Below are 16096 nucleotides of genomic sequence, written 5' to 3' on the forward strand. Positions count from 1 at the left end.
ATGAAATGAGTCTCTCAAATCAACTACATAGACACCTTTCTCCAATTTTCCAACGTTTTCAATAGCTTGCCTTAAAAAATCAGAAGGTAAATCAATGTTATGACAGAAATCCGCTTTTTGGCATTTTCTCAGTGAGAAACAGTCATTTTGAACCTGAAACACTGTAAGTGGTTTGGTGAGTCCAATAATGAAATGAGTCTCTCAAATCAACTACATAGACTCCTTTCTCCAATTTTCTAACGTTTTCAATAGCTTGCCTTAAAAAATCTGAAGGTAAATCAATGTTATGACAGAAATCCGCTTTTTGGCATTTTCTCAGCGAGAAACAGTCATTTTGTACCTGAAACACTGTAAGTGGTTTGGTGAGTCCAATAATGAAATGAGTCTCTCAAATCAACTACATAGACTCCTTTCTCCAATTTTCCGACATTTTCAATAGCTTGCCTTGAAAATTCAGAAGGTAAATCAATGTTATGACAGAAATCCGCTTTTTGGCATTTTCTCAGCGAGAAACAGTCATTTTGTACCTGAAACACTGTAAGTGGTTTGGTGAGTCCAATAATGAAATGAGTCCCTCAAATCAACTACATAGACACCTTTCTCCAATTTTCCAACGTTTTCAATAGCTTGCCTTAAAAAATCAGAAGGTAAATCAATGTTATGACAGAAATCCGCTTTTTGGCATTTTCTCAGTGAGAAACAGTCATTTTGTACCTGAAACACTGTAAGCGGTTTGGAGAGTCCAATAATGAAATGAGTCTCTCAAATCAACTACATAGACACCTTTCTCCAATTTTCCAACGTTTTCAATAGCTTGCCTTAAAAAATCAGAAGGTAAATCAATGTTATGACAGAAATCCGCTTTTTGGCATTTTCTCAGTGAGAAACAGTCATTTTGTACCTGAAACACTGTAAGAGGTTTGGTGAGTCCAATAATGAAATGAGTCTCTCAAATCAACTACATAGACTCCTTTCTCCAATTTTCCGACATTTTCAATAGCTTGCCTTGAAAAATCAGAAGGTAAATCAATGTTATGACAGAAATCCGCTTTTTGGCATTTTCTCAGCGAGAAACAGTCATTTTGTACCTGAAACACTGTAAGTGGTTTGGTGAGTCCAATAATGAAATGAGTCCCTCAAATCAACTACATAGACACCTTTCTCCAATTTTCCAACGTTTTCAATAGCTTGCCTTAAAAAATCAGAAGGTAAATCAATGTTATGACAGAAATCCGCTTTTTGGCATTTTCTCAGCGAGAAACAGTCATTTTGTACCTGAAACACTGTAAGTGGTTTGGTGAGTCCAATAATGAAATGAGTCTCTCAAATCAACTACATAGACTCCTTTCTCCAATTTTCTGACGTTTTCAATAGCTTGCCTTAAAAAATCAGAAGGTAGGATTCTTAATAGGACTAGCTGTTAATATCCCTAAAATATATCAGCACGATAACTCCTATCGGACATGACTGTGGGGTGGAGTTTGGACAGGATCGCGGGGCACCACCAAATCTACACGTCATCAGTTGTGTGCCTTGTCTTCATCAGGTGTTTCGGCCTCTTAACACAATACACCCTCTTCCAAGGTTGGCCTGCCACAGGCTGATCAGACCTGGGTGTGTGTCATATGGTGGCACCCCGTGGTCATCAAACAGCCCATGTTGCATCCCTCCGTTTCAGCCACAGCCAGTGACTGCTCCGTTCGGCTGCTTTGGCAAGTTCTTTTATTGCCTTCCGCTGGGCCTGTCCTCTGATCCCAACTTCCTTCAGGAGCCGTGTGGTGGACCTGGCTACAAAGCCTCGGCAGCCAACCTCCACTGGCCACACCTTTACGTTCCATCCCCGCGCCTCAGCATCAGCTGCTAGGTTAGCATAACGCAGCCTTTTTCTTTCAAATGCTTCGTCGATGTTATCCTCCCACGGGACAGTCAGCTCCACAATGAAGACACGCCGGCAGGACTTGGACCAGAGGACCAAATCTGGGCGCAGGTTGGTTGCTGCGATTTCTGGCGGGAAAGTGAGCCTCTGGCTGAGGTCTACCCGCATTTCCCAATCCCGGGCTGTGTCCAGTGGGCCTGAGTTTGGAGGTGATGGCTTGGTTCTCCGTTTCTCCCCTTCTCGGACGAATGTTGTCTTCCGTGGGAGGGTGGTCTGGGTTTTGAAAGGCATGGCGTTGATGGTGACCCTCTTGTCCTCAAGTTCGGCAGCCAAGCCCTTCAACCCTTGGTTATTGGCGCCAGGTGTATCTTCCTTGAGTCAGGCTGGTCTTGCAACCCACCAGGATGTGTTTGAGGGTTGCTGGGGCTGCACACTGCAGGCAGGCTGGGTCCTCTCCATACCAGAGATGTAGGTTGGTTGGAGAGGGCAGGACATCATAAGTGGCTCTGATGATGAAGCTGAGCCTATTAGCCTCCATGCTCCACATCTCATTCCACGTGATTTTCCTCCTCTCCACACCCTCCCACCTCATCCAGCATCCTTGCTGGGCTTGGGAGACTGCCTTGGCACACCTGGCTGCCTCCCCCTGGTTGCGCACCTCCTCAACCACCATGTGTCGCCGTTCAGACGGAGTAGCCTTTTGCCAAGCGGGTGTTGTTGCTTCCAGGCCAAGACCCCCTCTGCCATGTTGGACTCGTCCCACTATATCCTGAGGGTGGTCTTTGCCACTGCTACTGCTGCAGATGGTTTCCATTTCCTCCCTGTTGCCAGGTTTGGAGCCGCATCTCTGACGCATGGGTCCCGGGATTCTGTAAGAGTCATTTCCACCCTTGTTTTGGCACATTTGTACTCCTCCACCAGGCTTGAGATTGGAAGGGAGAGCGCTCCATTGCCATACAGGCCTATGCTGGAAAGGCATCTCGGCAGTCCAAGCCACTTCCTCACTTGGGCATTCACCAGTCTCTCAAGCCGATTGACATGAGATAAGGTGACCTCATAGATGGAAATTGGCCACATGAGGCGAGGTAGCAGCCCAAACTTAAAGCACCATAGCTTCAATTTTCCAGGGAGAGCAGTGTTGTTAATCTGCTTGAGGCCGCTGATTGTATCCTGCCTGAGTTGTTCCACCTGCTCAGAGTCTTTAAGTTCTGCGCTATACCATCGGCCAAGGCTTTTGATAGGCTTCTCCAGAACTGTTGGGATTGGCTGGTCGTCCACATAGAACCTTGCATTGGTGAGCTTACCTTTGACAATGGAGATGCTACGGGATTTGCTGGGTTTAATCTCCATTCGTGCCCATTTGATGTTTCCCCGGAGTTTCTCCAGCAGACGTTTGGTACATGCGACCGTTGTTGTTATTGTCGTCATGTCGTCCATGTACGCCCTGATTGGGGGAAGACGGAGCCCGCTCTTCAATCGTTCTCCTCCAACCACCCATCGTGATGCACGAATAAGTAGCTCCATTGCCATTGTAAACACCAGTGGCGAGATGGTGCAGCCCGCCATAATGCCTATCTCAAGGTGCTGCCAGGCAGTTGTACTATCCTGTGCTGTAACACAGAATTGGAGATCCTGGAAGTAGGCTTTGACTAGACTTGTGATGCCCTCTGGCACTTGAAAGAAGTTGAACACTGTCCACAAGATCTCATGAGGCACTGACCCGAAGGCATTGGCAAGATCTAAAAACACCACATGCAGGTCTTTCTTCTCCTTCTTGGCCGTCTGTACTTGGTGCCCGATGACATTTGTGTGTTCCAAGTAACCTGAGAACCCACTTATCCCTGCCTTTTGCACTGAGGTGTCAACAAAGTTGTTCGCCAGCAGGAATGCTGAGAGCCTACGGGCCACGACACTGAAGAAAATCTTTCCTTCCACATTGAGAAGGCTGATCTGGCGAAACTGCTCGATGGTTGAGGAATTCTTCTCTTTGGGAATCAGGATCCCTCCTGCCCGTCGCCATGCCTTTGGTATCATTCCTTTTTCCCATGCCACTTTCACAAGCTTCCAGAGGTATTTCAAGATGCCTGGCGTGTTCTTATACACCCTGTATGGAATGCCGTTGGGCCCCGGGGCTGAAGCTGTTCTTGCCCGTTTTACTGTGCTCTCAACTTCGCTCCATGTGGGGGGCCTTGTTTCAATCTGGTGCTCAGGTGGTTGGATTGGTGGCATATCCTCCGGAATGCTGGCTGGCACATGCCTCTGTTTGTCGGAGTAGGTCTTCCGAAGATGTTCTTCCAGTTCTCTTATGGGTACTTTGAGGGTCCCAGATTTCTCCCTGACAAAGAGGTCCTTAACAAATTTATAGGGATCTCTGTAGAAGGCAGTCCTCGTTCGCTCTCTCTTCTTATGTTGCCTTCTCAGGCATTCTGCTCTTCGCAGTGCTGCCAGACGCTGCTTGATGTCGCCCTGTAGTGCCCCAAGGCCTTTCCTTTCCACTTCCGTGGCCTTCTTCCATTGTTTCCTCAGGCACCTCCTCTCTTTCACGAGTCTCTGAATCTCTTGTTGTCTCCTGGACTTGAGATGAGCAGATGGTTCCTTCTGTGTCTGCAAGTTCTCACGTTTCACACCAAATCTCTCTGCTCCATAGCTATAAATGGTCTCTCCGATATTGTCCAGTTTTTTCTCCACACCCCCTTTCAGACCTTCTAAAAGGTGGACGAGGTCTGTGTCTGTGGTTTCCCACTCCTTTTTCTGACAGGATTTAGGCCACAAGATTTGAGGTTTTCGTCCAGTCAGCCTCCGCTCTACTGCTGTCTGTGGCTGGATGGGCTCTGGGCTGATGTTCATAAATGGATCTGTGCTTGATTGAGCTTCGTCTGGGGTTCTGATACCCTGTGGACTGTGGTGAATATCCTGCCATTGGGCTTCACTCGACTGATTTGCCCTACCTCTAAGGAAGTAATGGTCAATGCGAGGCCCCTTGCTAAGCTCTCTCAGACACTTGAAACAATGTTATTACAGAAATCCGCTTTTTGGCATTTTCTCAGCGAGAAACAGTCATTTTGTACCTGAAACACTGTAAGTGGTTTGGTGAGTCCAATAATGAAATGAGTCTCTCAAATCAACTACATAGACTCCTTTCTCCAATTTTCTAACGTTTTCAATAGCTTGCCTTAAAAAATCAGAAGGTAAATCAATGTTATGACAGAAATCCGCTTTTTGGCATTTTCTCAGCGAGAAACAGTCATTTTGTACCTGAAACACTGTAAGTGGTTTGGTGAGTCCAATAATGAAATGAGTCTCTCAAATCAATTACATAGACTCCTTTCTCCAATTTTCCGACATTTTCAATAGCTTGCCTTGAAAAATCAGAAGGTAAATCAATGTTATGACAGAAATCCGCTTTTTGGCATTTTCTCAGCGAGAAACAGTCATTTTGTACCTGAAACACTGTAAGTGGTTTGGTGAGTCCAATAATGAAATGAGTCTCTCAAATCAACTACATAGACTCCTTTCTCCCATTTTCTAACGTTTTCAATAGCTTGCCTTAAAAAATCAGAAGGTAAATCAATGTTATGACAGAAATCCGCTTTTTGGCATTTTCTCAGCGAGAAACAGTCATTTTGTACCTGAAACACTGTAAGTGGTTTGGTGAGTCCAATAATGAAATGAGTCTCTCAAATCAACTACATAGACTCCTTTCTCCAATTTTATGACGTTTTCAATATCTTGCCTTGAAAAATCAGAAGGTAAATCAATGTTATGACAGAAATCCGCTTTTTGGCATTTTCTCAGCGAGAAACAGTAATTTTGTACCTGAAACACTCTAAGTGGTTTGGTGAGTCCAATAATGAAATGAGTCTCTCAAATCAACTACATAGACTCCTTTCTCCAATTTTCCGACATTTTCAATAGCTTGCCTTGAAAAATCAGAAGGTAAATCAATGTTATGACAGAAATCCGCTTTTTGGCATTTTCTCAGCGAGAAACAGTCATTTTGTACCTGAAACACTGTAAGTGGTTTGGTGAGTCCAATAATGAAATGAGTCCCTCAAATCAACTACATAGACACATTTCTCCAATTTTCCAACGTTTTCAATAGCTTGCCTTAAAAAATCAGAAGGTAAATCAATGTTATGACAGAAATCCGCTTTTTGGCATTTTCTCAGCGAGAAACAGTCATTTTGTACCTGAAACACTGTAAGTGGTTTGGTGAGTCCAATAATGAAATGAGTCTCTCAAATCAACTACATAGACTCCTTTCTCCAATTTTCTAACGTTTTCAATAGCTTGCCTTAAAAAATCAGAAGGTAAATCAATGTTATGACAGAAATCCGCTTTTTGGCATTTTCTCAGCGAGAAACAGTCATTTTGTACCTGAAACACTGTAAGTGGTTTGGTGAGTCCAATAATGAAATGAGTCCCTCAAATCAACTACATAGACACCTTTCTCCAATTTTCCAACGTTTTCAATAGCTTGCCTTAAAAAATCAGAAGGTAAATCAATGTTATGACAGAAATCCGCTTTTTGGCATTTTCTCAGCGAGAAACAGTCATTTTGTACCTGAAACACTGTAAGTGGTTTGGTGAGTCCAATAATGAAATGAGTCTCTCAAATCAACTACATAGACTCCTTTCTCCAATTTTCTAACGTTTTCAATAGCTTGCCTTAAAAAATCAGAAGGTAAATCAATGTTATGACAGAAATCCGCTTTTTGGCATTTTCTCAGCGAGAAACAGTCATTTTGTACCTGAAACACTGTAAGTGGTTTGGTGAGTCCAATAATGAAATGAGTCTCTCAAATCAACTACATAGACTCCTTTCTCCAATTGTCCGACATTTTCAATAGCTTGCCTTGAAAAATCAGAAGGTAAATCAATGTTATGACAGAAATCCGCTTTTTGGCATTTTCTCAGCGAGAAACAGTCATTTTGTACCTGAAACACTGTAAGTGGTTTGGTGAGTCCAATAATGAAATGAGTCACTCAAATCAACTACATAGACTCCTTTCTCCAATTTTCTAACGTTTTCAATAGCTTGCCTTAAAAAATCAGAAGGTAAATCAATGTTATGACAGAAATCCGCTTTTTGGCATTTTCTCAGCGAGAAACAGTCATTTTGTACCTGAAACACTGTAAGTGGTTTGGTGAGTCCAATAATGAAATGAGTCTCTCAAATCAACTACATAGACTCCTTTCTCCAATTTTATGACGTTTTCAATAGCTTGCCTTGAAAAATCAGAAGGTAAATCAATGTTATGACAGAAATCCGCTTTTTGGCATTTTCTCAGCGAGAAACAGTCATTTTGTACCTGAAACACTGTAAGTGGTTTGGAGAGTCCAATAATGAAATGAGTCTCGCAAATCAACTACATAGACACCTTTCTCCAATTTTCTAACGTTTTCAATAGCTTGCCTTAAAAAATCAGAAGGTAAATCAATGTTATGACAGAAATCCGCTTTTTGGCATTTTCTCAGCGAGAAACAGTCATTTTGTACCTGAAACACTGTAAGTGGTTTGGTGAGTCCAATAATGAAATGAGTCTCTCAAATCAACTACATAGACACCTTTCTCCAATTTTCTAACGTTTTCAATAGCTTGCCTTAAAAAATCAGAAGGTAAATCAATGTTGTGACAGAAATCCGCTTTTGGGCCTTTTCTCAGCGAGAAACAGTCATTTTGTACCTGAAACACTGTAAGTGGTTTGGTGAGTCCAATAATGAAATGAGTCTCTCAAATCAACTACATAGACTCCTTTCTCCAATTTTCCGACATTTTCAATAGCTTGCCTTGAAAAATCAGAAGGTAAATCAATGTTATGACAGAAATCCGCTTGTTGGCATTTTCTCAGCGAGAAACAGTCATTTTGTACCTGAAACACTGTAAGTGGTTTGGTGAGTCCAATAATGAAATGAGTCTCTCAAATCAACTACATAGACTCCTTTCTCCAATTTTATGACGTTTTCAATAGCTTGCCTTGAAAAATCAGAAGGTAAATCAATGTTATGACAGAAATCCGCTTTTTGGCATTTTCTCAGCGAGAAACAGTCATTTTGTACCTGAAACACTGTAAGTGGTTTGGTGAGTCCAATAATGAAATGAGTCTCTCAAATCAACTACATAGACACCTTTCTCCAATTTTCTAACGTTTTCAATAGCTTGCCTTAAAAAATAAGAAGGTAAATCAATGTTATGACAGAAATCCGCTTTTTGGCATTTTCTCAGCGAGAAACAGTCATTTTGTACCTGAAACACTGTAAGCGGTTTGGAGAGTCCAATAATGAAATGAGTCTCTCAAATCAACTACATAGACACCTTTCTCCAATTTTCTAACGTTTTCAATAGCTTGCCTTAAAAAATAAGAAGGTAAATCAATGTTATGACAGAAATCCGCTTTTTGGCATTTTCTCAGCGAGAAACAGTCATTTTGTACCTGAAACACTGTAAGCGGTTTGGAGGGTCCAATAATGAAATGAGTCTCTCAAATCAACTACATAGACACCTTTCTCCAATTTTCTAACGTTTTCAATAGCTTGCCTTAAAAAATCAGAAGGTAAATCAATGTTATGACAGAAATCCGCTTTTTGGCATTTTCTCAGCGAGAAACAGTCATTTTGTACCTGAAACACTGTAAGTGGTTTGGTGAGTCCTATAATGAAATGAGTCTCTCAAATCAACTACATAGACACCTTTCTCCAATTTTCTAACGTTTTCAATAGCTTGCCTTAAAAAATCAGAAGGTAAATCAATGTTATGACAGAAATCCGCTTTTTGGCATTTTCTCAGCGAGAAACAGTCATTTTGTACCTGAAACACTCTAAGTGGTTTGGTGAGTCCAATAATGAAATGAGTCTCTCAAATCAACTACATAGACTCCTTTCTCCAATTTTCCGACATTTTCAATAGCTTGCCTTGAAAAATCAGAAGGTAAATCAATGTTATGACAGAAATCCGCTTTTTGGCATTTTCTCAGCGAGAAACAGTCATTTTGTACCTGAAACACTGTAAGTGGTTTGGTGAGTCCAATAATGAAATGAGTCCCTCAAATCAACTACATAGACACCTTTCTCCAATTTTCCAACGTTTTCAATAGCTTGCCTTAAAAAATCAGAAGGTAAATCAATGTTATGACAGAAATCCGCTTTTTGGCATTTTCTCAGCGAGAAACAGTCATTTTGTACCTGAAACACTGTAAGTGGTTTGGTGAGTCCAATAATGAAATGAGTCTCTCAAATCAACTACATAGACTCCTTTCTCCAATTTTCTAACGTTTTCAATAGCTTGCCTTAAAAAATCAGAAGGTAAATCAATGTTATGACAGAAATCCGCTTTTTGGCATTTTCTCAGCGAGAAACAGTCATTTTGTACCTGAAACACTGTAAGTGGTTTGGTGAGTCCAATAATGAAATGAGTCTCTCAAATCAACTACATAGACTCCTTTCTCCAATTGTCCGACATTTTCAATAGCTTGCCTTGAAAAATCAGAAGGTAAATCAATGTTATGACAGAAATCCGCTTTTTGGCATTTTCTCAGCGAGAAACAGTCATTTTGTACCTGAAACACTGTAAGTGGTTTGGTGAGTCCAATAATGAAATGAGTCTCTCAAATCAACTACATAGACTCCTTTCTCCAATTTTCTAACGTTTTCAATAGCTTGCCTTAAAAAATCAGAAGGTAAATCAATGTTATGACAGAAATCCGCTTTTTGGCATTTTCTCAGCGAGAAACAGTCATTTTGTACCTGAAACACTGTAAGTGGTTTGGTGAGTCCAATAATGAAATGAGTCTCTCAAATCAACTACATAGACTCCTTTCTCCAATTTTATGACGTTTTCAATAGCTTGCCTTGAAAAATCAGAAGGTAAATCAATGTTATGACAGAAATCCGCTTTTTGGCATTTTCTCAGCGAGAAACAGTCATTTTGTACCTGAAACACTGTAAGTGGTTTGGTGAGTCCAATAATGAAATGAGTCTCTCAAATCAACTACATAGACACCTTTCTCCAATTTTCTAACGTTTTCAATAGCTTGCCTTAAAAAATAAGAAGGTAAATCAATGTTATGACAGAAATCCGCTTTTTGGCATTTTCTCAGCGAGAAACAGTCATTTTGTACCTGAAACACTGTAAGTGGTTTGGAGAGTCCAATAATGAAATGAGTCTCTCAAATCAACTACATAGACACCTTTCTCCAATTTTCTAACGTTTTCAATAGCTTGCCTTAAAAAATCAGAAGGTAAATCAATGTTATGACAGAAATCCGCTTTTTGGCATTTTCTCAGCGAGAAACAGTCATTTTGTACCTGAAACACTGTAAGTGGTTTGGTGAGTCCAATAATGAAATGAGTCTCTCAAATCAACTACATAGACTCCTTTCTCCAATTTTCTAACGTTTTCAATAGCTTGCCTTAAAAAATCAGAAGGTAAATCAATGTTATGACAGAAATCCGCTTTTTGGCATTTTCTCAGCGAGAAACAGTCATTTTGTACCTGAAACACTGTAAGTGGTTTGGTGAGTCCAATAATGAAATGAGTCTCTCAAATCAACTACATAGACTCCTTTCTCCAATTTTCCGACATTTTCAATAGCTTGCCTTGAAAAATCAGAAGGTAAATCAATGTTATGACAGAAATCCGCTTTTTGGCATTTTCTCAGCGAGAAACAGTCATTTTGTACCTGATACACTGTAAGTGGTTTGGTGAGTCCAATAATGAAATGAGTCTCTCAAATCAACTACATAGACTCCTTTCTCCAATTTTCCGACATTTTCAATAGCTTGCCTTGAAAAATCAGAAGGTAAATCAATGTTATGACAGAAATCCGCTTTTTGGCATTTTCTCAGCGAGAAACAGTCATTTTGTACCTGAAACACTGTAAGTGGTTTGGTGAGTCCAATAATGAAATGAGTCTCTCAAATCAACTACATAGACTCCTTTCTCCAATTTTCCAACATTTTCAATAGCTTGCCTTGAAAAATCAGAAGGTAAATCAATGTTATGACAGAAATCCGCTTTTTGGCATTTTCTCAGCGAGAAACAGTCATTTTGTACCTGAAACACTGTAAGTGGTTTGGTGAGTCCAATAATGAAATGAGTCTCTCAAATCAACTACATAGACTCCTTTCTCCAATTTTCTAAAGTTTTCAATAGCTTGCCTTAAAAAATCAGAAGGTAAATCAATGTTATGACAGAAATCCGCTTTTTGGCATTTTCTCAGCGAGAAACAGTCATTTTGTACCTGAAACACTGTAAGTGGTTTGGTGAGTCCAAAAATGAAATGAGTCTCTCAAATCAACTACATAGACTCCTTTCTCCAATTTTATGACGTTTTCAATAGCTTGCCTTGAAAAATCAGAAGGTAAATCAATGTTATGACAGAAATCCGCTTTTTGGCATTTTCTCAGCGAGAAACAGTCATTTTGTACCTGAAACACTGTAAGTGGTTTGGTGAGTCCAATAATGAAATGAGTCTCTCAAATCAACTACATAGACACCTTTCTCCAATTTTCTAACGTTTTCAATAGCTTGCCTTAAAAAATCAGAAGGTAAATCAATGTTATGACAGAAATCCGCTTTTTGGCATTTTCTCAGCGAGAAACAGTCATTTTGTACCTGAAACACTGTAAGTGGTTTGGTGAGTCCAATAATGAAATGAGTCCCTCAAATCAACTACATAGACACCTTTCTCCAATTTTCCAACGTTTTCAATAGCTTGCCTTAAAAAATCAGAAGGTAAATCAATGTTATGACAGAAATCCGCTTTTTGGCATTTTCTCAGCGAGAAACAGTCATTTTGTACCTGAAACACTGTAAGTGGTTTGGTGAGTCCAATAATGAAATGAGTCTCTCAAATCAACTACATAGACTCCTTTCTCCAATTTTATGACGTTTTCAATAGCTTGCCTTGAAAAATCAGAAAGTAAATCAATGTTATGACAGAAATCCGCTTTTTGGCATTTTCTCAGCGAGAAACACTCATTTTGTACCTGAAACACTGTAAGTGGTTTGGTGAGTCCAATAATGAAATGAGTCTCTCAAATCAACTACATAGACACCTTTCTCCAATTTTCTAACGTTTTCAATAGCTTGCCTTGAAAAATCAGAAGGTAAATCAATGTTATGACAGAAATCCGCTTTTTGGCATTTTCTCAGCGAGAAACAGTCATTTTGTACCTGAAACACTGTAAGTGGTTTGGTGAGTCCAATAATGAAATGAGTCTCTCAAATCAACTACATAGACACCTTTCTCCAATTTTCTAACGTTTTCAATAGCTTGCCTTAAAAAATCAGAAGGTAAATCAATGTTATGACAGAAATCCGCTTTTGGGCCTTTTCTCAGCGAGAAACAGTCATTTTGTACCTGAAACACTGTAAGTGGTTTGGTGAGTCCAATAATGAAATGAGTCTCTCAAATCAACTACATAGACTCCTTTCTCCAATTTTCCGACATTTTCAATAGCTTGCCTTGAAAAATCAGAAGGTAAATCAATGTTATGACAGAAATCCGCTTGTTGGCATTTTCTCAGCGAGAAACAGTCATTTTGTACCTGAAACACTGTAAGTGGTTTGGTGAGTCCAATAATGAAATGAGTCTCTCAAATCAACTACATAGACTCCTTTCTCCAATTTTATGACGTTTTCAATAGCTTGCCTTGAAAAATCAGAAGGTAAATCAATGTTATGACAGAAATCCGCTTTTTGGCATTTTCTCAGCGAGAAACAGTCATTTTGTACCTGAAACACTGTAAGTGGTTTGGTGAGTCCAATAATGAAATGAGTCTCTCAAATCAACTACATAGACACCTTTCTCCAATGTTCTAACGTTTTCAATAGCTTGCCTTAAAAAATCAGAAGGTAAATCAATGTTATGACAGAAATCCGCTTTTTGGCATTTTCTCAGCGAGAAACAGTCATTTTGTACCTGAAACACTGTAAGTGGTTTGGTGAGTCCAATAATGAAATGAGTCTCTCAAATCAACTACATAGACTCCTTTCTCCAATTTTCCGACATTTTCAATAGCTTGCCTTGAAAAATCAGAAGGTAAATCAATGTTATGACAGAAATCCGCTTTTTGGCATTTTCTCAGCGAGAAACAGTCATTTTGTACCTGAAACACTGTAAGTGGTTTGGTGAGTCCAATAATGAAATGAGTCTCTCAAATCAACTACATAGACTCCTTTCTCCAATTTTCCAACATTTTCAATAGCTTGCCTTGAAAAATCAGAAGGTAAATCAATGTTATGACAGAAATCCGCTTTTTGGCATTTTCTCAGCGAGAAACAGTCATTTTGTACCTGAAACATTGTAAGTGGTTTGGTGAGTCCAATAATGAAATGAGTCTCTCAAATCAACTACATAGACTCCTTTCTCCAATTTTCTAAAGTTTTCAATAGCTTGCCTTAAAAAATCAGAAGGTAAATCAATGTTATGACAGAAATCCGCTTTTTGGCATTTTCTCAGCGAGAAACAGTCATTTTGTACCTGAAACACTGTAAGTGGTTTGGTGAGTCCAAAAATGAAATGAGTCTCTCAAATCAACTACATAGACTCCTTTCTCCAATTTTATGACGTTTTCAATAGCTTGCCTTGAAAAATCAGAAGGTAAATCAATGTTATGACAGAAATCCGCTTTTTGGCATTTTCTCAGCGAGAAACAGTCATTTTGTACCTGAAACACTGTAAGTGGTTTGGTGAGTCCAATAATGAAATGAGTCTCTCAAATCAACTACATAGACACCTTTCTCCAATTTTCTAACGTTTTCAATAGCTTGCCTTAAAAAATCAGAAGGTAAATCAATGTTATGACAGAAATCCGCTTTTTGGCATTTTCTCAGCGAGAAACAGTCATTTTGTACCTGAAACACTGTAAGTGGTTTGGTGAGTCCAATAATGAAATGAGTCCCTCAAATCAACTACATAGACACCTTTCTCCAATTTTCCAACGTTTTCAATAGCTTGCCTTAAAAAATCAGAAGGTAAATCAATGTTATGACAGAAATCCGCTTTTTGGCATTTTCTCAGCGAGAAACAGTCATTTTGTACCTAAAACACTGTAAGTGGTTTGGTGAGTCCAATAATGAAATGAGTCTCTCAAATCAACTACATAGACTCCTTTCTCCAATTTTATGACGTTTTCAATAGCTTGCCTTGAAAAATCAGAAAGTAAATCAATGTTATGACAGAAATCCGCTTTTTGGCATTTTCTCAGCGAGAAACACTCATTTTGTACCTGAAACACTGTAAGTGGTTTGGTGAGTCCAATAATGAAATGAGTCTCTCAAATCAACTACATAGACACCTTTCTCCAATTTTCTAACGTTTTCAATAGCTTGCCTTAAAAAATAAGAAGGTAAATCAATGTTATGACAGAAATCCGCTTTTTGGCATTTTCTCAGCGAGAAACAGTCATTTTGTACCTGAAACACTGTAAGTGGTTTGGTGAGTCCAATAATGAAATGAGTCTCTTCAAATCAACTACATAGACTCCTTTCTCCAATTTTCCGACATTTTCAATAGCTTGCCTTGAAAAATCAGAAGGTAAATCAATGTTATGACAGAAATCCGCTTTTTGGCATTTTCTCAGCGAGAAACAGTCATTTTGTACCTGAAACACTGTAAGTGGTTTGGTGAGTCCAATAATGAAATGAGTCCCTCAAATCAACTACATGGACTCCTTTCTCCAATTTTCTGACGTTTTCAATAGCTTGCCTTAAAAAATCAGAAGGTAAATCAATGTTACGACAGAAATCCGCTTTTTGGCAGTTTCTCAGCGAGAAACAGTCATTTTGTACCTGAAACACTGTAAGTGGTTTGGTGAGTCCAATAATGAAATGAGTCGCTCAAATCAACTACATAGACTCCTTTCTCCAATTTTCTGACGTTTTCAATAGCTTGCCTTAAAAAATCAGAAGGTAGGATTCTTAATAGGACTAGCTGTTAATATCCCTAAAATATATCAGCACGATAACTCCTATCGGACATGACTGTTGGGTGGAGTTTGGACAGGATCGCGGGGCACCACCAAATCTACACGTCATCAGTTGTGTGCCTTGTCTTCATCAGGTGTTTCGGCCTCTTAACACAATACACCCTCTTCCAAGGTTGGCCTGCCACAGGCTGATCAGACCTGGGTGTGTGTCATATGGTGGCACCCCGTGGTCATCAAACAGCCCATGTTACATCCCTCCGTTTCAGCCACAGCCAGTGACTGCTCCGTTCGGCTGCTTTGGCAAGTTCTTTTATTGCCTTCCGCTGGGCCTGTCCTCTGATCCCAACTTCCTTCAGGAGCCTGGCTACAAAGCCTCGGCAGCCAACCTCCACTGGCCACACCTTTACGTTCCATCCCCATGCCTCAGCATCAGCTGCTAGGTTAGCATAATGCAGCCTTTTTCTTTCGAATGCTTCATCGATGTTATCCTCCCACGGGACAGTCAGCTCCACAATGAAGACACGCCGGCAGGACTTGGACCAGAGGACCAAATCTGGGCGCAGGTTGGTTGCTGCGATTTCTGGCGGGAAAGTGAGCCTCTGGCTGAGGTCTACCCGCATTTCCCAATCCCGGGCTGTGTCCAGTGGGCCTTAGTTTGGAGGTGATGGCTTGGTTCTCCGTTTCTCCCCTTGTCGGACGAATGTTGTCTTCCGTGGGAGGGTGGTCTGGGTTTTGAAAGGCATGGCGTTGATGGTGACCCTCTTGTCCTCAAGTTCGGCAGCCAAGCCCTTCAACACTTGGTTATGGCGCCAGGTGTATCTTCCTTGAGTCAGGCTGGTCTTGCAACCCACCAGGATGTGTTTGAGGGTTGCTGGGGCTGCACACTGCAGGCAGGCTGGGTCCTCTCCATACCAGAGATGTAGGTTGGTTGGAGAGGGCAGGACATCATAAGTGGCTCTGATGATGAAGCTGAGCCTATTAGCCTCCATGCTCCACATCTCATTCCACGTGATTTTCCTCCTCTCCACACCCTCCCACCTCATCCAGCGTCCTTGCTGGGCTTGGGAGACTGCCTTGGCACACCTGGCTGCCTCCTCCTGGTTGCGCACCTCCTCAACCACCATGTGTCGCCGTTCAGACGGAGTAGCCTTTTGCCAAGCGGGTGTTGTTGCTTCCAGGCCAAGACCCCCTCTGCCATGTTGGACTCGTCCCACTATATCCTCCTGTCTGAGGGTGGTCTTTGCCACTGCTACTGCTGCAGATGGTTTCCATTTCCTCCCTGTTGCCAGG

Source organism: Cololabis saira, unplaced genomic scaffold (assembly GCF_033807715.1).
Source record: "Cololabis saira isolate AMF1-May2022 unplaced genomic scaffold, fColSai1.1 scf026, whole genome shotgun sequence".
In the NCBI taxonomy this organism is placed as follows: Eukaryota; Metazoa; Chordata; class Actinopteri; order Beloniformes; family Belonidae; genus Cololabis; species Cololabis saira.